The sequence below is a fragment of the Eptatretus burgeri genome, chromosome 4 (genome assembly GCF_056783735.1).
Source record: "Eptatretus burgeri isolate ZD-2024b chromosome 4, Ebu_testis_v1, whole genome shotgun sequence".
Lineage (NCBI taxonomy): Eukaryota > Metazoa > Chordata > Myxini > Myxiniformes > Myxinidae > Eptatretus > Eptatretus burgeri.
The window spans coordinates 86,164,294-86,186,793 of NC_140964.1; the positions used below are offsets into that span (position 1 = coordinate 86,164,294).

A 22,500-nucleotide genomic window follows, 5' to 3' on the forward strand; every position below is an offset into this window, starting at 1 on the left:
GTGATTGGATATGATTCGTCCCCGACTGGTTTCACCAGCAGAGACAATAGGTTTTCTCTCCGTCTGTCCGTCCCACGTGTGGCTTTTTTCTGACTTTTTTTTCCCCATACCCTTCAACATTTTCAACTGAAACTTGGTACATGGCTTTATTATGATGAGCTCCAGAACAAGCCCGAGTTTCAGCGCGTTTTGTCAATTTTTCACAAAGTTATGCCCTTTTTCGACTTGGAAAATATCCCACGTTATACATGGGTCAGTGTTCAGCTACTCTGACTCCACCCCACTGCTTTACACCCATTCACGAGACGGCTGGTCCGACTCCACCGCCAATAAAATCATGTGCCACCATTGCATGAAGCAGTACTGATAGGCAGGCCTGAGGCCTGACTGTTAGTCCATGGCCCAGTGCAATTGGAATTGTCCCAGGTATATAACATGATGTATTATATATGCACATAAGCCGTACACATGTTTTAGCTTAATTTATGTACATTGGATTACTACCTCCACCAGCAAAGGTGAAGGAGGTTGTGTTTTCATCCCTGTTTGTCTGTCTGTCTCTGTTTGTGTGCAGGATATCTCATAAAGTTTTGGACGGATCTGCATGAAATTTTGTGGACAGGTTGGTTATGTGACAAGGACGAACTGATTAGATTTTGGTGAAGATCCAGATCCGATTACTAGAATTTTAAAAGTAATTCTTCACCATTGACTGAGAGAGGACCAAAAATTATAAATAGCACAATATCTTAAAAATTTGTGGACGGATTCGGATGAAGCTTTGTGGACACATTGGGTGTGTGACAAGGACAAATTGATTAGATTTTGGTGAAGATCCGAATCCGGATCTGGATACGAGAATTATTTAATTTTTAAACTGATTCTTCACCATTGAGAGATAGGGCCAAAAACGATACAGCACTGTGTTGCATGATATTTCAAAAATGTATTGGGCCCGATATGTTCTTGTGCATCAGGCATTATGTGGCGGATGTATGCGCTCCACCGCGTGCTCTTCTCGTTTTTAATATGAAATGGGCAAAGCTTAGAAACAAACGAAACAGTGGGTTAGTTTATTTTTATTCTTAGGTCATCTCTATAATCTCAGTAGAGATGACCTAATAAAGCCAGTCTTGAAGTCTGTTCATCCGTCCGTACGTCCGTCCGTCCACAATCAAACCGAGTGGAGACAAATCACCAACAGTGGAATGGATAGAGGTCGATGAGACCTGCACAACGATATAACTTTCAAGGTCGTCCAAGGTCGAGGCCAAGGTCACGAGGCTGTCAAATTTGCGAAAATCGTCGATTTCAAATCGTATCTCCTCCCTCATTTATCAAGAGAGATCAAATGTTATTAGTGATTCAGATACTACGGACTATTATCTAGAACAACACAAACCATTTTTTGAAATTTGCTCTCGTTCCGATTTTATAGCCTTTCAAACTTCGCTCTGATTCTTACATGTCCGGTGAAAATTTGAAGTGGTCATCCGGAGGCCCGCGCCAATCTCTGAAGATGCTCCGGGTCCTGTGCAAATTTTTGCATATTTTTGTCCTGTATGGCCGTTCATAAAGTACATACAAAAATGAGGAGGGGGGTGGGTGATTTAAAGCCCGCGTACGGGCTGTGTACAGGGGTGGGTGGTACGACGGCTGCATACATACTTTATGAAAGTGGTGTCGGACTACATGAAAGCGTTTCAGAAGATGAAGGTGAGCCTGTCGTCATCGCGAGGGGGAAAAATATCCCCGTTCACAGGAACATTTTCGACGTGATGTTGAATCCGTGGACGTCAATAATTGTTCCATATTACTGTATTACCGTCGTTAATAATTAATGATGCATTTGAGATAAATCTACAGTTCTTTGTAATCTTCAAGTATTGTGATGTGATATGAGACGCATATGGGGGTGGGTGGTCACGGGCCTGCATACAGAGGGGGGTGGGTGGTTTTGAAACCCGGAAGTAGAGCGTACGTACTTTATGAACTGCCCCTATTCCAGTATGGCACAGCGTTACTTTTTGAACTTTTTTGAGTTAGGCAAAAATATGAGTTCTGCCGAGTTGTAATTTGATTTTGCTTCTGTCGACCTCTGGCAGAGATGACCGGCACTCCCGCTCGGGGGTATTTTTCATTTTGGTTCCGGTATCGGCTTGAACGTGCGTTCAAGCAAATTAAGTTTATTTTTACTCTCGTTTGTTATCCTCGTTGTCTAAATTGGTTTCTCGTCTTCAAAATATATCTGTAAATGAAAATTGCTTTTCCTTTTATTTTGAAGAACAGACCCAAGCTTCTTAGTTTCTTCTTTCTTTTGTGTTCGTTTCTTTCTGTGTTGGTTTCTTCTTCTTTTTGGTTCCGGTATCTGCTCGAGTGTGCGTTAAATGCAAACAAGTTTTTATCTCCCGAACATTCATTGGGACCACAAGGGGACATGCATGGCAAAGCAATTGTCGCTCTTGTTACTTTTGTCATCCTTTGGAAAACACAAAAATAAGTTGTGGGCAACCTGTGTTGTGATATTGGTCCCTGTTTTCTGCTCATTTGCAACTCTGAAATGGTTTGGCCTTGAATTCCGTAAGGCTGTTCGCAAAGCTTACAAGGCGGTGTTTTTTTAAAAAAATTGGGCGGGGGGGGGGGTGTTTGCCTTCCATGATGCAGTAATTGAGGTTTGAAGTCTGATTTTACCCTCAAACTCATCATACCCTTGTGTGTCACAGATGCTGTGTCGAACCGTTTGCAAAATAACAACATCTTCACGATCGCCAAGCGCAACGTCGAGGGCCAGGACATGCTGTATCAGTCATTGAAACTCACAAATGGAATCTGGGTCCTCGCCGAGCTGCGTATCCAGCCTGGAAACGCCAACTACACGGTGAGGGTCGTGTCGAGATGGCAACTTGGCTCTGCCATGGAGCTGCTCGGAGGATCGATTTGCCGAGTCTATTTAGCTATTTATTTCACAAGGTTGCGTCGGGTTGGGGAGGTGGTCAATAAATTCAACCGTTTCTATATAGAGTGCAGATACGATAACCTGAATGTCTCAGGTGTGGTTGGATGTTAATGGAGAGCTGCTTCTGATTGGTTGTGATTGTTTGCAATGTTAACTTGTTTTGTCAAGCCAGCAGTTCATTTTAATGAGCAGTATTTCTCCATTGTGGAGGAGTTCCAGGGTTTAAGTTGGCTTTGGGGAGAGGGGGATTGTGAATGTCTTGTTTGTGTATTTACTTTAAAAAAAATTTATGACCTCTTCGCTCACAAAAGTAATCTTTTTTTTTTTTGACGGAGTTTCTCACTTCTTTGACAACACCTGAGGGCTATTTTGTAAAGATGGAATGGTAGATAGCTTATTCGCTCGCTCTTGAGGAACGATGCCCTTGTAACAGGTGGCAAGTATCCAGATGTTTTTAGTGCTGATTGGAATTATCTGAACTCGTGCGGCATTCGTTCATTACCTTGTTTGCTGAGCCATTGCCAATTGCTGATGCAATTGCCTTTGCTTTGTGCTCCATTGCTAGTTTTAGTAACAGTGGATGCTCGTAGAAGCGGGCCTGAGAGGCGGCAAGAATCCTAAGGAATGAATCGTTTCTGCCTTTAATTCGATTTTTCTTTCGATGAAATTGAGGCTCGTGGAAGACCGAGGTCGCAGAAGTGGGGAAAAGGGGCAGTGCCCTGAAAACGGAGCAGCAAGGAAATGTTAATGGGATTGAACGAACAGGAAAAGTGGCATTCTGTGACTTTCCCGTCGTCTCCCAGCCCTCCTCCCCCCCCCCAACCTCCCCTTCCCCACACATTACTTTTCGATTGAGTGCTTTCCTTGAGATTGCATTTTCATTGTGCTTGGAACATGGATATGTCTCCGACAGTTTGACCATATGGCCGACTGACTTTCACGGCTGTTTTCTCGTGGAATTTTTTTTTTTGCAGAAATAGTGGCATTTTCATTGCGTGCTGCAATGTTAATGGAGTCTTAAAAATCGTCGTTTTGTCTCTGTAAAAGAAATGTTCGGTCTGATTATCCGTGCAACATACATGTTTGACTTGACGGGACTCTGTGATGTACTTGTATAATAACGGGATCTTGGTTTGTGACATCCAGCTCTCCAACACCGGCAAGTATGAAACCGTGTCTGAACTGTTAAGCAGCACGTTTGGTGAAACCAACGTTTCCCTCGTCACCAAACACGTTTTAAGACTTATCGATGCATCAAGTGATGTTCTGCGGTTTGAATAAAGCTTGTGAACATACCGTGGGCTCTTTGGGGGGGAGGGGTTTGTAGTAACTATTTTCTATTTTTATTAATTTTGAAATGCATGTTTGAACAGCTTTTTGTGCGTGGGTAACCTGTCTGGTCATTCTGTGATTCAGAACAGCAGCTGTGTGTGATAACTGATGTCTTTTGCAAAAAATATGAACAACTTCAAGTGTCATTGGGTTGATCAGGATGGAGGAGAGGTTCGTGCGCACTCCTCGAAGCTGTCTTTCCTGGGTTTAAATCCCGACCCAGTTATACACTGTCGTCCCGGTGTTTCGCGGGCAGGATGATTCGTCGATGTGCGTGCCGTCTCTCGGATGCCCGTTAACCTGGGCGTCCCGTCTACCAGCATTTGTCGCACGTTAAGGATCACACTTTTGTGACCTCGCCACCTCTGTCCATCATTGAGAGGTGACAAGCTATCGCCCGCACTCTGGACAGATTCCTTATGCCTGCTATAAGCGCCAGGGTTCATTGCATCAGCACCACAACCGTGTACCCAGAAGATCAGGGAAGCAATGATGTTGACCTAGATTTGTGGTGATGAACCTGTGGGTGTTTTGATGAGTGATGTCACTTCCGCCAGCATTTGAGTCTGGCACGGTCGGTTATCGGAGCGTTTTTCATCAAATGACGCATACTTGACCAAGGTGGACTGCTTCACTTCATCAAAAAGTGATATAAAAATTAAAAAATATTAAAACAAAATTCCTGCATTGCGTACGACTCACTGGGGGAACGTCAAAACCATCAACACACAGGTTCTTCATGGCCTTACCATGGGCTGTCGTCACTTTAATTTTGTTCTCTGAATAGCTTGAAAGGACCTGAAATGTTGTTTTTTGTTTTTTTTAAGTTTGGTGCACATTTGTACATCCACTCATTTATCCACACTAAGTGATGGCTTCATTGTTTTGATGAACCTGCTCTGTTTGACCTTTTTCATCACAAAGAGGAGTCTCCTTGAAGTGCTCTCTGGTTCACAAAAGTGTCATGTCGTTTGTGATCCATTTCATTTTAAAACTTTCTGCTTTTATCGTTTTATTTAATTATTCATTTGTCTCTATTTATTTTTATTTTATTAATTTATTTTAGTTATTTATTGGTAGAACCAATATTCTGTTTTCCTCCACTTTTCCATTTCAATAATTTTTTTATTTTTTTTTTGGATAAATCTGTATATCTTCCAAGGGACTTTAGGCTCGACTGTTATTGCATGTTGGAGTTTTTTTATTTTATTTTATTTTTTAAGGGGAGCAAAGAGTAGGTGAATCACGATCGTGTGCGCAGGGTGTTCACTTGGACAGTATTAGAGCCCTTGCAAAGCACACTTGCCTATTCTGCATCCAAGGACCAAACGAAGTCGAGTGATTTGGTGTCGGTCCCACGTTGGATGGCAGTTGTGAACAAAATGTTTGAATCTGATGTGGATTCCTCATTGGTGGAAACTCCAATTTTGCCTCCATCACAAAACATCCCGAGTGTGTTCACCCAAATTTCTTCGCAGGCTTGCCAAGAAAAGAAGGAAATCCCGTGTACGCTCTTCCCCCTTCTCGAGTCAACAGGATGTCCAGCTTGATTGTGAAGCGGACACACTTCTTGCACTTTACAGCTACTTGGGGGATTTTTTTTTTCTTCTTCAGAACTTGTACAAAGTGCAGCAAGAACTCCGATTCCTCCACTCTCCACGCAGCCCCCTTGTTTTCCTTCCAGAGATCATTTGGAACTTGTCGTCATTTATTAAATGGTTTGTTTTGGATTGTCTTTAATGTTGATCACTTGCTGGAATTGGAGCGGCATGGTTTTTGGGCATGGTGTCCGCGACTGATGGTTTTTGTGCCGCAAGCAGGCTGGCCGACAGTTGGGGTAATTTGGCATTTACTCATCCTGGTGCGGTTTCCCAGTCGGGTTTCAAATTTAGAATCGTCAGTCACAGTTGCCACCAGGGATCGCCAAAGTGAGGAATAGAGGCTTGTCGTCTTCATTAAAGCCATCTGTTCAAGCAAACAGCAGCACAGCCATTACACCAGTTGTTTCATAGTGGATAAATCAATGAATGATAGCTTCTTTCTTTCTTTCTTTCTTTCTTTTTTTGTAAAACAATTGTGTTCTTTTGCTTTCCCAAAAGAAACACAAATTGTTGTAATGCGATGAGTTTGTAACACTTTAGAAAGCTTTGTCAATGTCCACATTGTGCTACTCAAGGCCCCTTTAGTTCTGACAGAACCGAACAGAGACTGTGATCCAGTTTGCATATTGTCCGATGAGACGCGTGTTGTGTTGTGTTGTCAATATTTTATTTGCAGAATGTCACATTTCATGATTTCTTTTTGGGGTTTTTCTGCATAATCATGGAGGATCAACAGGTATCATTCTGGTCCCGAAGCATGCATCATGTTATCCATCAATTTCAACCTTGTTGAAGGATCTGTTTTTAATCCCGTCAAGTACTTGATAATTATCGGTGCCATCAAACTTGAAAAGGTCATCATTTGTAATCAAATGATTTTGAGGTGGGCTGGCAGGGTGGCCTTGAGGTACGCACAGTCGCCTCTAAGCCTTCTCGCCTGGGTTTGAATCCTGACCCAGCTATAAACTGTCATCCCAGCGTTTCACAGGCAGGTGATTCATCAATGTACGTGCCGTCCCTCGGATGAATGTTAAACTCGGAGTCCCGTCTGTTGACATTAGTTGGTGGACGTTGGATCCTCCTACGGTGTCCTTCACAAAGAGTCGGGGAGCTATCGCTGGCACAATGAACAAATTACAAATTCCTGCTGGGAAGGCAATGGCAAACCAACCAGTATATCTCTTACTGAGAAACTGCTTCAGCACCCTCGACGCTCTGTTACAGAGTATGCCACATCAGAATCAGAATTGAATAATTTTGTGGTGTATTCATCATTATATGAGAGTAAAATTGGAAAATACAACCCTGAAGAAAAGCTAAATGGTTTCTTTCATAAGTGGCCAGCTCCGCACTACAAATGCAAAACAACACTGAACATATAAACAATGCAAAGCCTTGTCAGGTACAATAGATTACAGTCGATGTGTGAGAATGAACGATCTGTGTTGAAGTAGATACGTAAAAACCATTGTTATAGTCTCTCCTCAAGTGGGGTCGAGGTTCATTAAATACCATCTCCCTGCTCCCACCCCTTCCATATTGTGTGCCCCACTTTACGAGTCCCCATCTTTCCGTATGATAGTTTTACCAAATGTCTTTGCTTTTTCGTCTTTTTCATTTCCCCATCTCTGTGTACGTAACATGTAGAGAAGACCGACGGCTTGTTGGTGGATTTTCTTTCCCCTCGACCTGTCACATTTGAATTGACTTCTCTGGTGGAAATGTCTGCTTCCCCATCCCCTCCCATCTCGATTGGCATGTTCGTAGCTGTCATCTCGTCAAAAGGCCTCAAAATATACTGTTTACGTTCGGCATTTTTCCATCGGCACGTGACCTGAGAGCCCCGGCTCCCACTTATCAAACGATCCCATTTGTTTATTTTGATGAATCATTAAAAAAAAAGGTTCAACTTGGCAGTAACAGAGAACCAGGTTTACAAATTGCTCTTAAGATTTCAAATTGCTGATGTCATTGATTAAGTAAAACAAGCTCGAATGAGCGAAGATCCTCGTCCTCTTCATGATGACGTCATAAAAACGAATATGACGTCATTGTGATGTGTCAGGTTTGCGATAAATTATCTGTGCTAATGCCCGGCTTGATTCCCACTAACAAAATTCAAACAGCTTGCCTAGTTTCGGAGATAATGGTATAGGCGATTTCCATTAGCGGCGATATTATGACGTCAACTTTTTTTAGATCCCCGTGGAGGATCTCTAAGTCTTACTCACATTGTTGTTCTTCATCTTCTTCTTGTGGACTTTTTTGTTTCACCTCCTACAGTTTTCATCGAAACTTCCTGAAACTTGGCGTATATATGTAAAAATACCCTGCGCAGACAGTAACCATCTCCGATTTTGGAAATTCTTCCGAGAAAAAAAGTTGACGTCATAATATCGCCGCTAATGGAAATCGCCTATACCATTATCTCCGAAACTAGGCAAGCTGTTTGAATTTTGTTTGTGGGAACCAAGCCGGGCATTAGCACAGATAATTTATCGCAAACTTGATACATCACAATGACGTCAGATTCGTTTTTATGACGTCATCATTAAGAGGACGAGGATCTTAGCTCATTCGAGCTTGTTCTTGGAAGAATTTCCAAAATCGGCGATGGCTACTGCTTACACGTGGGCTTTTCTGCACATACATGGCAAGTTTCACGAAGATCCGATGAAAACTTTGGGTTGTGAAACAAAAAATGTCAAAAAATAGGAATGACTTCATAAAAATTGATATGACATCATCGTGATGCATCATATGTGCGGTAATTCATCTCTGCTAATGCCCTGTTCGATTCCCGCAAACAGAATTCAAAAAGCTTTCCTTGTTTCGGTGAATTTTTTTTAGGCGATTTCCATTAGCAGAGATATTTTGACGTCATATCTTTTTTTATAAGGAATTTCCAAAATCGGAGATGGTTACTGTCTGCGCAGGGTATTTTTACATATGTATGCCAACTTTCAGGAAGTTTCGATGAAAACTGTAGGTTGTGAAACAAAAAAGTCCACAAGAACAACAACGTCAGTAAGACTTGTCGATCCTCCATGAGGATCTAAAAAAAAAAAAAAAAACTCGCGGTCAAACTTCTAAAATCGATTTTCAACTGAAAAATCGTCGATTTACATCTGATTAACTTGAAAATTAAGCAGAAATTGCACCATAACTTTGTTGCACTAACATTTGCACGAACAGCTGAATGTGGAAACCAACTCTTTTTGAGGTCAAAGGTCAACTCGAGGTCAAACTTCTTAAATCAATTTGAATCTGGAAAAATAATCAATTTTCATCCGATCGACCGAAAATTTGATTGAGATTGTGAATTTAAATTTTGATGAAATTGACAATTTGTTGCGAGTATCTTGCTCTGCACGGAGTCGTCTTCTTGTTTGTTTGGTTGTGCGTCTGTGTGTCTGTACAGGATATCTCAAAAAGTTGTGGACGGATCCGGATGGAATTTTGTGGACAGGTTCAGTGTGTGACAAGGACGAATTGATTAGATTTTGGTGAAGATCCGGGTCCGGATCCGACTACTAGAATTTTTTTTAAGTGATTCTTCACCATTGAGAGATCGGGCCAAAATTATTTATATAACACGATATCTCAAAAGGTTTTGGCCGGATTTTGACAAAACTTGGGAGACACATTGAGTGTGTGACAAGGAAGAACACTGAACAACAAATTTCCAAATTTCTTTTTTTACTGGAGATGTGTAAAGTGATTAAGACTAATTTGGGTACACTGATTTCAAAAATCATAACCGTTTTGCTGTATCACGTCAGGATTTTCAGGAACAGAAATATTCCCATTGCCTAGAAGTCAGGATTTCAATGAAATTTACATATGTCTTTAACATGTCTATTTCGTACAATTGTTGTTAACTTGTGTTATATTTCTTTCTTTCAGATAAAGATGAGTAGGCGTTCCTGTACCAATCATCCTGACAACTTCTGTTATGTCTGTGGTCGGTATACCAAAAAAGATCAACAGCGAAGTATATCTACAGCAGTGAAAATGAAGGCCGCCTACTTTCACTACTTCGGGTGTAAGGTGGGGGACCAAGAACAGAGCTGGGCACCACACATCTGCTGCACAAGCTGTCACACAACCTTGACTCAGTGGTTGGTGGGCAAGCGCGCGAGCATGCCATTTGCGGTGCCCATGATATGGCGTGAGCCGCAGAATCATCATGATGATTGTTATTTCTGCTGCACAAGCATCGCCGGCTTCAACAAGAAGAATAAAGGTCACATCAAGTACTCTGACTGCGTCTCTGCTCGTAAACCTGTGCCTCATGATGACGAGAACCCCGTTCCAACACCTCCAGCTGATCAGAACATAGCTGTAAGCAGTGGTGAAGAGGATGGTGATGATGAACCTTTTGAACCCGACACTCAAGAATCACACCTTCTGAACCAGGGAGACTTAAATGATCTTGTAAGAGATCTCTCGCTGTCAAAGGCGAAGGCAGAGCTGCTTGGATCAAGGCTGCAGCAGTGGAATCTACTTGAACCTAACACCAAGATATCCTTGTTCAGAGCACGTCACAGAGACATGGCTGAGTTCTTTGAGATGGAAGACACGATGACATTCTGCAGTGACATCAACGGTCTGTTGAAAGAACTTGGGTGTGATCACGATCCTGCAGACTGGCGCCTCTTCATCGACTCGGGGAAGAACAGCTTGAAGGCTGTTTTGCTCCACAATGGCAACGAGAAACCATCAGTCCCACTGGCTCGCGCGTTCGGCATGACAGAGACCTATGAGACTATGCGGCAGCTGCTTGATTCCATCAAGTACAATGACTTCAACTGGCACATCTGCGGAGACTTGAAAGTGGTGGCGCTGTTGTTAGGGCTGCAGTCAGGCTACACGAAATACATGTGCTTCCTTTGTCTCTGGGATAGCAGAGACGACAAGAATCGCTGGAGGAAGAAAGATTGGGAAGAGCGAAAAGAGCATGTACCTGGTCGACACAACGTGAAGCATGTCGCCCTTGTCGACCCAGCCAAGGTTTTCCTTCCACCACTCCACATAAAGCTCGGCTTGATGAAAAGTTTTGTACGGGCAATGGATCTGAATGGGCGTGGGTTTTTATACCTCAAGGAAAAGTTTGGCAACACCTTGTCAGAGGCCAAGATCAAGGCTGGTGTCTTTGTTGGACCGCAAATCCGACAGATTATGAAGGACGAAACTTTTCCGACAACTCTAAACCCCAAAGAGCTGGCAGCGTGGAGGAGCTTCAAAGCTGTGACGGACAACTTCTTGGGGAACGAGCGCGCGGACAACTATGAAGAAATAGTGCAGCAGCTGCTGGAGTCCTTCAGGAAACTTGGCTCCAGGATGTCCCTGAAAATCCATTTCCTACACCAGCACCTGAACTTCTTCCCTGACAACTTGGGAGCAGTCTCGGACGAGCACGGCGAGCGATTCCACCAAGAGATTTCACTCATGGAGACGCGTTACCAAGGGCGGCACAACCCGAACATGATGGGCGATTTCTGCTGGTTCCTGCATCGTGAAACTGACACAGAGCAGCACAAACGCAAAGCCAAATGCCTAAAGCATTTTTAATTACATTCTAGTGGAGTTTTTCTGTAATTTCTATAATTTTGAAGCATTCATGATGAAATAAATGAATTTTTGTAAATTTCATTGAAATCCTGACTTCTAGGCAATGGGAATATTTCTGTTCCTGAAAATCCTGACGTGATACAGCAAAACGGTTATGATTTTTGAAATCAGCGTACCCAAATTAGTCTAAATCACTTTACACATCTCCAGTAAAAAATTTTTGTTGTTCAGTGGAATTCATTCAATTTTGGTGACGATCCGAATCCGGATGTGAGAATTATTTAATTTTTTAAGTGATTCTTCACTTTTGAGAGATGGGGCCAAAAACGATATATAGCACAATTTCTCAAAAAATGTATTGGGTCTTATGTGTTCTCATGGATCAGGCATTATGTGGCAGAGGTATGTGCTCTCCCTAGTGCCCCTTCTCGTATACATTGTGATGCTCTTACTTTTTGTTGGCCAGGGACAGTATATGGACTTTTGTGGAACAATTTAAAATCGAGCAAGGCCAAACAACGAATGGTCGGCAATCATGCCGCAGGCTCTTTGGGCCAAATGGCTTGCAGCTTTGTTGAAGTTTTGTAAGGGAATTCCTATTCTTTATGACTTGATGAAGCTGAGCAGATTGGTTCGAGTAATTTGGAAAAATGTTTCGTGCAAATGGTTCTCCATTCCTCAAAAATATTGCTGGAGCAGAAAGCCAGTCAATGTTGTCCAGGAAGTGATGTTCCAACGTCCAAATGTGGTGTGAAGTGCCAATATGTCCTCATTGATAATTTGTGTCATTGTTTTAATCTCTCCTTTCCCTGCTCCCTGTCACCCTCCAGCTCTCTCTCAAGTGTCGTGCTCCTGAGGTGTCCCAGTTTGTCCACCAAGCGTATGACAGCATCCTGAAGAGCTGAGCACGTGGGACGCTTCGCCCAGCTTGGTTGTGGGACCAAAACCAACGTTGGCGTTTACAAATCATCCATCCAGTGTCAAATTGCTCGTCGGCAGCCTGTTGTGACCTCTGTTTCATATATTTTATATTTTAAATAATTATTTTGCTTCTCGATACCCTCACCCCATCCAGTCCTTTGGAAGCGGTGTTTCAGAAGTTGCTCCTTTGCCTGTCGATGTATCGATCGATGTGCCGTCTTCAAAGTGGGACGAGCTACGGTAAAGGCCAAAACCATTTGTCAGTTTTTGTTTTGGTTTTTTTTTGTGAAACACGCGGTGATGCCTCGGTCTGTTTAAAAATAGGCGATCGGAAAATGCAATCTCAAACATTTCTCCATCGATTTATTTTTTGTTCCGCTAATTGAACTTAACGTGATTTCACTTCAATGCCTGGCGCCTTGGTCGATCCCGGTCCAAGCGGGAGTAATTTTTTTTTATTTTAATTATTATTATTTTTTGTTCCCCTAAAGAAGCTCTTGTGTTGGGTAGTTGCTCCCAGGTCACTTTTCTGTAATCAAATGCTGTTCGGTTCAACTTTCCTTTCGCAAACGTTCAAAAGTCGGCTCTTTTGTGGGCTCGGACGGAACCTGATGTTGGCGAACAACCTGTACGCATTTGTGCTGTAAATGTACACGTGCTTGATCGCAGTGCATGTTCCTTTTTCAGGTAGGTGTGATTGGTGCAATGTCATTTCAAAAGTGGGTGTTTCACCCTAAATGTGTACATTACATTTATGCATGGAATGTGTTAAATTAATAAAATTCTGCTCCACATTGATTGCGTATGTATTGCTTTTTGTGGGATTAAGCCTGTTGTTTTTCAAAAGCCGGCACTATGAGTACCGGCTCTCTGTGAAGAACGAGCCATTCCAGTGTCCTGTGTCGGAGCGGTGACCCATCCAAGTCTCACCACTGAAACTGCCTCGGTCTACAAATGGCAAAGGAGTGAGCGGGTGTTGGGTTTTTTTTTGTTTTTTTTTTGTTAATGGGGTTAATCGGTTGATGGATTCTTTCAAGATGGGATAACTTTTTTGAACAATCCTTGTTTGGTGAATCACGAACAAATGTAACTGAGCTGTTCGATGGTTGAATTTTATTTCGGTCCAATTTTGATGGAAACGGTCGCCATACGTCTCGTGAAGCAGTCGTATGTTGCACGATGACGTCATGATGGGGCCTGTGACGTTCCTCATGAGATCGTTGGTTGGAACGTGCGTCACGATCGTTCATAACTTTCATATGACGTGCAGTTGGTAATTACAGATTCCACGTGTGTACGAATCGTCTCGCTTAAAACGCTGCGGCGGGACAATTTGCTAGCAGACGATCTTGTTCCAATTCGAGTGTGCAGTTTCCGTCGTGAACTTGTGCCGCATAACATTGGCGTGTGAGCTTTCGAAGCGAACAACGCGCCGTTTCCACGATTTAAAGCGCAGCTTCCCTTTAAAGGTTGGTGAATGTCATGCGATGTCCGCGTCTTCAGAATGGGAACATTGGGAGCCGGACACCCGTGGCCTCCTCTGATTGCCACGCCTCCTTATCGGAGGCCACGCCTCCTTATCGGAGGCCACGCCTCCTTATCGGAGGCCACGCCTCCTTATCGGAGGCCACGCCTCCTTATCGGAGGCCACGCCTCCTTATCGGAGGCCACGCCTCCTTATCGGAGGCCACGCCTCCTTATCGGAGGCCACGCCTATCAACCCCCCCCAACCGCTCCCTCACCTCAATCTCCTTTAACTCCTATGGCTCGACCAATACATCCTACACATATACATATTTATTGATGTATGTATAAAATATAGTTCAATATCTTCTATATATATATATATATATATATATAATTTTTTATTTTTTTTTTCCCACGATCCGAACCTCTCACGATATCCACAGGATGAGGGAAAAATATTCCGCGCGTGATGCGCACGATCGTCGTGCGGTGCGTCGCTTCAGCACCACTGTTCCGGACGTTCAGGGTGCTTCGAGCCGGCTGCTTCATCGGCGCTGCAATTGAATTGAAGGTAACGTTCCTATGCTGTGGGAATGTTGAGACGGAGTGGAGTTTGATTTTGTTTTCGCTGTGGGGGAAGGAAAGCTGTGGCAGGTTTTCGCGACAAACGGCGCGCGGTCCAGGCCCTGGAAGCGCATTGCAGCTCAGATGCCCGGCGTCTCATCAGTGCACATTTGCGATGTGCTGATCTCCCTTTGGGTGGTGTACCCCTTGCCTTGCTCTGCCGTTGTACTGACACCTGGCTTTGTCAAACGGAATGCGGCCACATAACATAGGTGGACACTTCGCACGTTCTTGTTGCTTTTTCATTGCATCATCACTGGATTTGAAAATTCTGGTCATTCCAGATCATCCGTCCCCTGCTCACGGAATTATCCCTCTCTCCCAAGTTAATTAACGCTCATGCCCCCTCCACTCATTAAAACCCCCTCACCCCAACGATCATTAAAAAAAACCCTCTATCCACAGCAATTAACACTCCCTCTCCCTCATGGTCATTATTCCCTTCCCTCAACCCCCAAGTCATAAAAACCTCCTCCCACCCATGGTCATTAAAATCCCCTTTCCCCCACTGCCATTAACACACCCTTCAAGCCCATCTCTCACCAACATGCTACCCCATAATCAGCACGCACACCCCCTCCCCATCATAGTCAACACCCCTCCCCCCATGGTCGACTCCCCCACCGTCAACCCCCTTCACAGTCGTCAACGCCCCTCACAGTCGTCAACGCCCCCCTCCTCACAGTCAATGCCCCCTCAAGTCAATGCCCCCATTCACAAACCCCTCCTCCTCACTGTCAACACCCCCCTCCACACAGTCGACACCCCCCATTACAGTCGTCAATCCCCCCTCCATCACAGTCTTCAATACCCCTCCCTCACAGTCGTCAATCCCCCTCCCTCACAGTCGTCAATCCCCCCTCCCTCACAGTCGTCAATCCTCCCCTCCCTCACAGTCGTCAATCCTCCCCTCCCTCACAGTCGTCAATCCCCCCTCCCTCACAGTCGTCAATCCACCCTCCCTCACAGTCGTCAATCCACCCTCCCTCACCGTCAATCCACCCTCCCTCACCGTCAACCCCCTCCCTCACCGTCAACCCCCTCCCTCACAGTCGTCAACCCCCCTCCCTCACAGTCGTCAATGCTCCTCCCTCACAGTCGTCAATGCTCCTCCCTCACAGTCGTCGACCGCTCCTCCCTCACAGTCGTCGACCGCTCCTCCCTCACAGTCGTCGACCGCTCCTCCCTCACAGTCGTCGACCGCTCTCCCTCACAGTCGTCGACCGCTCTCCCTCACAGTCGTCGACCGCTCTCCCTCACAGTCGTCGACCGCTCTCCCTCACAGTCGTCGACCGCTCTCCCTCACAGTCGTCGACCGCTCTCCCTCACAGTCGTCGACCGCTCTCCCTCACAGTCGTCGACCGCTCTCCCTCACAGTCGTCGACCGCTCTCCCTCACAGTCGTCGACCCCTCTCCCTCACAGTCGTCGACCCCTCTCCCTCACAGTCGTCGACCCCTCTCCCTCTCAGTCGTCGACCCTCTCCCTCACAGTCGTCGACCGCTCTCCCTCACAGTCGTCGACCGCTCTCCCTCACAGTCGTCGACCCCTCTCCCTCACAGTCGTCGACCCCTCTCCCTCACAGTCGTCGACCCCTCTCCCTCACAGTCGTCGACCCCTCTCCCTCACAGTCGTCGACCCCTCTCCCTCACAGTCGTCGACCCCTCTCCCTCACAGTCGTCGACCCCTCTCCCTCACAGTCGTCGACCCCTCTCCCTCACAGTCGTCGACCCCTCTCCCTCACAGTCGTCGACCCCTCTCCCTCACAGTCGTCGACCCCTCTCCCTCACAGTCGTCGACCCCTCTCCCTCACAGTCGTCGACCCCCTCTCCCTCACAGTCGTCGACCCCTCTCCCTCACAGTCATCGACCCCTCTCCCTCACAGTCGTCGACCCCTCTCCCTCACAGTCGTCGACCCACTCTCCCTCACAGTCGTCGACCCCTCTCCCTCACAGTCGTCGACCCCTCTCCCTCACAGTCGTCGACCCCTCTCCCTCACAGTCGTCGACCCTCTCCCTCACAGTCGTCGACCCCCTCTCCCTCACAGTCGTCGACCCCTCTCCTCACAGTCGTCGACCCCTCTCCCTCACAGTCGTCGACCCTCTCCCTCACAGTCGTCGACCCCTCTCCCTCACAGTCGTCGACCCCTCTCCCTCACAGTCGTCGACCCTCTCCCTCACAGTCGTCGACCCTCTCCCTCACAGTCGTCGACCCCTCCCTCACAGTCGTCGACCCCCTCCCTCACAGTCGTCGACCCCCTCCCTCACAGTCGTCGACCCCCTCCCTCACAGTCGTCGACCCCCCTCCCTCACAGTCGTCGACCCCCTCCCTCACAGTCGTCGACCCCTCCCTCACAGTCGTCGACCCCCTCCCTCACAGTCGTCGACCCCCTCCCTCACAGTCGTCGACCCTCACAGTCGTCACCCCTCCCTCACAGTCGTCGACCCCTCCCTCACAGTCGTCGACCCCCTCCTCACAGTCGTCGACCCCCTCCCTCAGTCGTCGACCCCCCTCCCTCACAGTCGTCGACCCCCTCCTCACTTCCCCTCCTCACAGTCGTCGACGGTCGTCGACCCCCCTTCCCCTCCTCACAGTCGTCGACCCCTTCCCCTCCTCACAGTCGTCGACCCCCTCCCTTCCCTCCTCACAGTCGTCGACCCCCTCCCTCACAGTCGTCGACCCCTCCTCACAGTCGTCGACCCCCCTTCCCCTCCTCACAGTCGTCGACCCCCTTCCCCTCCTCACAGTCGTCGACCCCCTTCCCCTCCTCACAGTCGTCGACCCCCCTTCCCCTCCTCACAGTCGTCGACCCCCTTCCCCTCCTCACAGTCGTCGACCCCCCTTCCCCTCCTCACAGTCGTCGACCCCCCTTCCCCTCACAGTCGTCGACCCCCCTTCCCCTCCTCACAGTCGTCGACCCCCCTTCCCCCTCCTCACAGTCGTCGACCCCCCTTCCCCTCCTCACAGTCGTCGACACCCCTTCCCCTCCTCACAGTCGTCGACACCCCTTCCCCTCCTCACAGTCGTCGACCCCCTTCCCCTCCTCACAGTCGTCGACACCCCCTTCCCCTCCTCACAGTCGTCGACGCCTCCCCCTCCTTCCTCAGTCGTCGACGCCTCCCCCTCCTTCCTCAGTCGTCGACGCCTCCCCCCTCCTTCCTCAGTCGTCGACGCCTCCCCCTCCTTCCTCAGTCGTCGACGCCTCCCCCTCCTTCCTCAGCCGTCGACACCTCCCCCCTCCTTCCTCAGCCGTCGACGCCTCCCCCCTCCTTCCTCAGTCGTCGACACCTCCCCCTCCTTCCTCAGTCGTCGACACCTCCCCCCTCCTTCCTCAGTCGTCGACGCCTCCCCCTCCTTCCTCAGTCGTCGACGCCTCCCCCTCCTTCCTCAGCCGTCGACACCTCCCCCTCCTTCCTCAGCCGTCGACGCCTCCCCCTCCTTCCTCAGCCGTCGACGCCTCCCCCCTCCTTCCTCAGCCGTCGACGCCTCCCCCCTCCTTCCTCAGTCGTCGACGCCTCCCCCTCCTTCCTCAGCCGTCGACGCCTCCCCCTCCTTCCTCAGCCGTCGACACCTCCCCCTCCTTCCTCAGCCGTCGACACCTCCCCCTCCTTCCTCAGCCGTCGACACCTCCCCCTCCTTCCTCAGCCGTCGACACCTCCCCCCCTTCCTCAGCCGTCGACGCCTCCCCCCCTTCCTCAGCCGTCAACACGCCCCCCTTCCTCAGCCGTCAACGCGCCCCCCTTCCTCAGCCGTCAACACGCCCCCCTTCCTCAGCCGTCAACACGCCCCCCTTCCTCAGCCGTCAACACGCCCCCTTCCTTCCTCAGCCGTCAACGCGCCCCCCTTCCTCAGCCGTCAACACGCCCCCTTCCTCAGCCGTCAACGCGCCCCTTCCTCAGCCGTCAACGCGCCCCCCTTCCTCAGCCGTCAACGCGCCCCCTTCCTCAGCCGTCAACACGCCCCCCCTTCCTCAGTCGTCAACACCTCCCCCCTCCTTCCTCAGCCGTCAACACCTCCCCTCCTTCCTCAGCCGTCAACACCTCCCCCCTCCTTCCTCAGTCGTCAACACCTCCCCCTCCTTCCTCAGCCGTCAACAACGCGCCCCCTTCCTCAGCCGTCAACGCGCCCCTCCTTCCTCAGCCGTCAACACCTCCCCCCTCCTTCCTCAGTCGTCAACGCGCCCCCTCCTTCCTCAGTCGTCAACGCGCCCCCTCCTTCCTCAGTCGTCAACGCGCCCCCTCCTTCCTCAGCCGTCAACGCGCCCGCTCCTTCCTCAGCCGTCAACACCTCCCCCTCCTTCCTCAGCCGTCCACGCGCCCGCCCTTCCTCAGCCGTCAACGCGCCCGCCCTTCCTCAGCCGTCAACGCGCCCGCCCTTCCTCAGCCGTCAACGCGCCCGCCCTTCCTCAGCCGTCAACGCGCCCGCCCTTCCTCAGCCGTCAACGCGCCCGCCCTTCCTCAGCCGTCAACGCGCCCGCCCTTCCTCAGCCGTCAACGCGCCCGCCCTTCCTCAGCCGTCAACGCGCCCCCCTTCCTCAGCCGTCAACGCGCCCCCCTTCCTCAGCCGTCAACACCTCCCCCCTTCCTCAGCCGTCAACGCGCCCCCCTTCCTCAGCCGTCAACGCGCCCCCTTCCTCAGCCGTCAACACCTCCCCCCTCCTTCCTCAGTCGTCAACACCTCCCCCTCCTTCCTCAGTCGTCAACACCTCCCCCTCCTTCCTCAGTCGTCAACACCTCCCCTCCTTCCTCAGTCGTCAACACCTCCCCCTCCTTCCTCAGTCGTCAACACCTCCCCCCTCCTTCCTCAGTCGTCAACACCTCCCCCTCCTTCCTCAGTCGTCAACACCTCCCCCTCCTTCCTCAGTCGTCAACACCTCCCCCTCCTTCCTCAGTCGTCAACACCTCCCCCTCCTTCCTCAGTCGTCAACGCGCCCGCCCTTCCTCAGTCGTCAACACCTCCCCCTCCTTCCTCAGTCGTCAACACCTCCCCCTCCTTCCTCAGTCGTCAACACCTCCCCCCTCCTTCCTCAGTCGTCAACACCGCCCCCTCCTTCCTCAGTCGTCAACACCTCCCCCCTTCCTCAGTCGTCAACACCTCCCCCTCCTTCCTCAGCCGTCAACACCTCCGCCCTTCCTCAGTCGTCAACGCGCCCCCTCCTTCCTCAGCCGTCAACGCGCCCCCTCCTTCCTCAGCCGTCAACGCGCCCCCCCTTCCTCAGCCGTCAACGCGCCCCCCTTCCTCAGCCGTCAACGCGCCCCCCTTCCTCAGCCGTCAACGCGCCCCCCTTCCTCAGCCGTCAACGCGCCCCCCTTCCTCAGCCGTCCACGCGCCCCCCCTTCCTCAGCCCTCAACGCGCCCCCCCCTCCCCAGCCGTCAACGCGCCCCCCTTCCTCAGCCGTCAACGCGCCCCCCTTCCTCAGCCGTCAACGCGCCCCCCTTCCTCAGCCGTCCACGCGCCCGCCCTTCCTCAGCCGTCAACGCGCCCGCCCTTCCTCAGCCGTCAACGCGCCCCCCTTCCTCAGCAGTCAACGCGCCCCCCTTCCTCTGCAGTCAACACGCCCCCCCTTTCCTCTGCAGTCAACACGCCCCCCTTTCCTCTGCAGTCAACACACCCCCAGTCATGAACATGCCCCCCTTTCCCTTACAATCATCAACATGCCCCCCTAGTCATGAACATGCCCCCTTTCCCTTACAATCGTCAACATGCCCCCCAGTCATGAACATGCCCCCCTTTCCCTTACAATCGTCAACATGCCCCCCCAGTCATGAACATGCCCCCCTTTCCCTTACAATCATCAACATGCCCCCCCCCAGTCATGAACATTACCCCACCCCTCCTCAGTCTTTCCTCGCATACCTCATGTGCCGTGAATCTCTAACTTTCCAATGAGAACTTCCTTCTTCACTTCATGAACCCACTCCCCCTCATGACCTCTCATGCTTCTCGATGAACCCAACCTGATGGAGGGAAACCTTAGGACAGAGACCATTGTACTTTGTGGCAGTGTCTTTTTGTTCTTCACACTCAAAGCACCGAATCGCCCTTAACTGTTGTGTACTTTGAGATGAGCGTGTGGTACAAAAACCAGAAACTAGTGACTGCATGCTACCTATACACTGCCCAACACAGCAATATCTCCCACATCATTGTAAGTTGTTCTGCATGGGATGCAGTTCGTCAAACTAAGACATTCGTACATTGAAGAATGTCTGAGTGTTTCGAGTGTGTAACTGCTTGTTATTGACATTAACACTGTATAACAGTAAATGTATTGTCCTGCTTGTTGTCCCCATCGGGGCACTTTCCTTGTGATGTTGTGATGTCAGGTTAAAATCCCACATACTGTGTTGTTTAATTCTTGTAACGCATGTTTACACCGCCGCCATATTCTATCTGGTAAGTGAGCTCTGCTTCTGTGCTTGTCCTGCACGCGGTTTGTGGACATACACACTGTAAGTTCAAATCATTCGTGGAATAAAGAAGCTGCTGGCATCCCCAAATCATGAGGGAGGTGATGTATAAACACAAAAACCAGGCAAATTTACCTGTCCTTGTTTAAGTGTTTGGCACAGCTGTTGGATTGGCCTCGGGTCCGCATTTCACGAACAAACCCTTCTGGTTCTTATTGCTTTCGCTGATGCCAAGATGTTTCAGGCGACAATTTGCCAAATTGCTATCGGAATTGTACCAGCCAGAGCGAAGTGCATATTTGTGTGACCTTGTGAGGCAGGGAGGAGACTGAGTCCTGATTTGAGGGTCTTGTAGGCAGTTGAAGCTCATTCCGTTAGGATGGTAAAGGGTAACTCCCTTACATTTGTCCTATCTTGCTAGGGTTCAATTCCCGACCCAACCGACTACAAACGGACGGATCGGTGCTTCGCAGGCATGTCATCGCAAGGTCTGCTGTTTCTCCGATGGATGTTAAACTGGATGCCTCGTCTTGTTGTTCGACTTTAAAGGCCATCGTCTATAGGTGAGTTATTGCCGGTACCTGAAAAAAATTTAAAGTTCCTGCCACCTGGTCAGGCAACGTTCCCAGTCCGACTGCACAAGAAGGTGGTGGACTAATTTGGGCTGTTAAAGAAGGGAGGCCAAATGAGTTTTGGCAGGATAGCCTACAGGTATGTGCACTCACCTCTGAGCTCTCTTGTCTGGATTTGAATCTCAGCCCAGGTGTAAATTGTCATCCTGGTGTTTGTATGCATTGTCCATGGGAAGGACATTAAGCTTGGTGTCCCATGTCCTAACATTCTTAGGTTGGCTATAATGATTCCTTGTTGTCTGGCACGAAGAGTCGGCAAGTTATCCCCGGTGCCACGGTCAAATTACATTCCTGTTCTGACTGACTGCTGGGAAGGCAATGGCAAACCACCTAACATAACCTGAACCTTAACGAAAACCCTTGCCCCAGAAATTGCTTCGGTAACACCGACACGCTGCAGAGAGTACATTGCAATGGACTCTGCCTCTCCAATGGGCGACGTAAGACCGCTGGAGATAAACTCCCAGGATGAGGGTTGTGGGGGTGATGAACTAGTTCGTACATGTGGATGCACCGTCTCAAAGGTGCAATTGTATATTGTATGGTGTGGAAGGACAATGGGAGAGATTTTAAGCATTGGGACAATGCAATGGGGTGTTGGAAGGACAATAATTGGGGGGGGGGGAGAAGGGGGTGCGTGTTTCCTTAGGTGTATTGCAACATCCACCTGGTCAAGCTCTGCCTGACAAACTTGGTGACTGTAGTTGATACTACACAACATGGTCTGAGCATTAAGGCTTTACTTGAAATTTGTGATTTGGAAAACGTTGTGCAAACAAATTGAGGAGGACGTGTCAAAAACGTAACTCGAGCGTGATTCCTGGAAATTTACTCTCATTGAACCAAAATCAAATCGCCACCTTCTTGTCATCGAACCAACAAATCCCCAGAGTTTCGTCCGAAATATGTCCACAACTTTTTGAGATTTCCTGTTCACAGACAAACAAAGATTTGTGTGCGTGAAAACATCACCTCTGTCCACCG

General features: G+C 48.9%; 1 protein-coding gene and 1 long non-coding RNA gene across 4 annotated transcripts in view; both read left to right on the top strand.

Annotated features, from left to right (window-relative positions):
- LOC147028598 (uncharacterized) overlaps positions 1 to 13,182 on the top strand; it is a 16,535-nt gene extending 3,353 nt beyond the window's left edge. The window contains exons 1-2 of the long non-coding RNA XR_015057614.1: positions 1 to 2,878; positions 12,294 to 13,182. The exon at positions 1 to 2,878 is cut by the window's left edge and continues 3,353 nt beyond it. This is a non-coding gene — a long non-coding RNA (uncharacterized LOC147028598). The remainder of the gene's footprint in view (positions 2,879 to 12,293) is intronic.
- An 892-nt stretch (positions 13,183 to 14,074) lies between these two features.
- RASL10B (RAS like family 10 member B) overlaps positions 14,075 to 22,500 on the top strand; it is a 37,577-nt gene continuing 29,151 nt past the window's right edge. For 2 of the 3 annotated variants that reach the window (XM_085879180.1, XM_085879179.1), the window contains exons 1-3: positions 14,075 to 14,189; positions 14,295 to 14,422; positions 21,306 to 21,447. The gene's annotated coding sequence lies outside the window, so the exon portion shown is untranslated. The remainder of the gene's footprint in view (positions 14,190 to 14,294; positions 14,423 to 21,305; positions 21,448 to 22,500) is intronic. The other variant, XM_085879181.1, reaches the window with a different exon arrangement.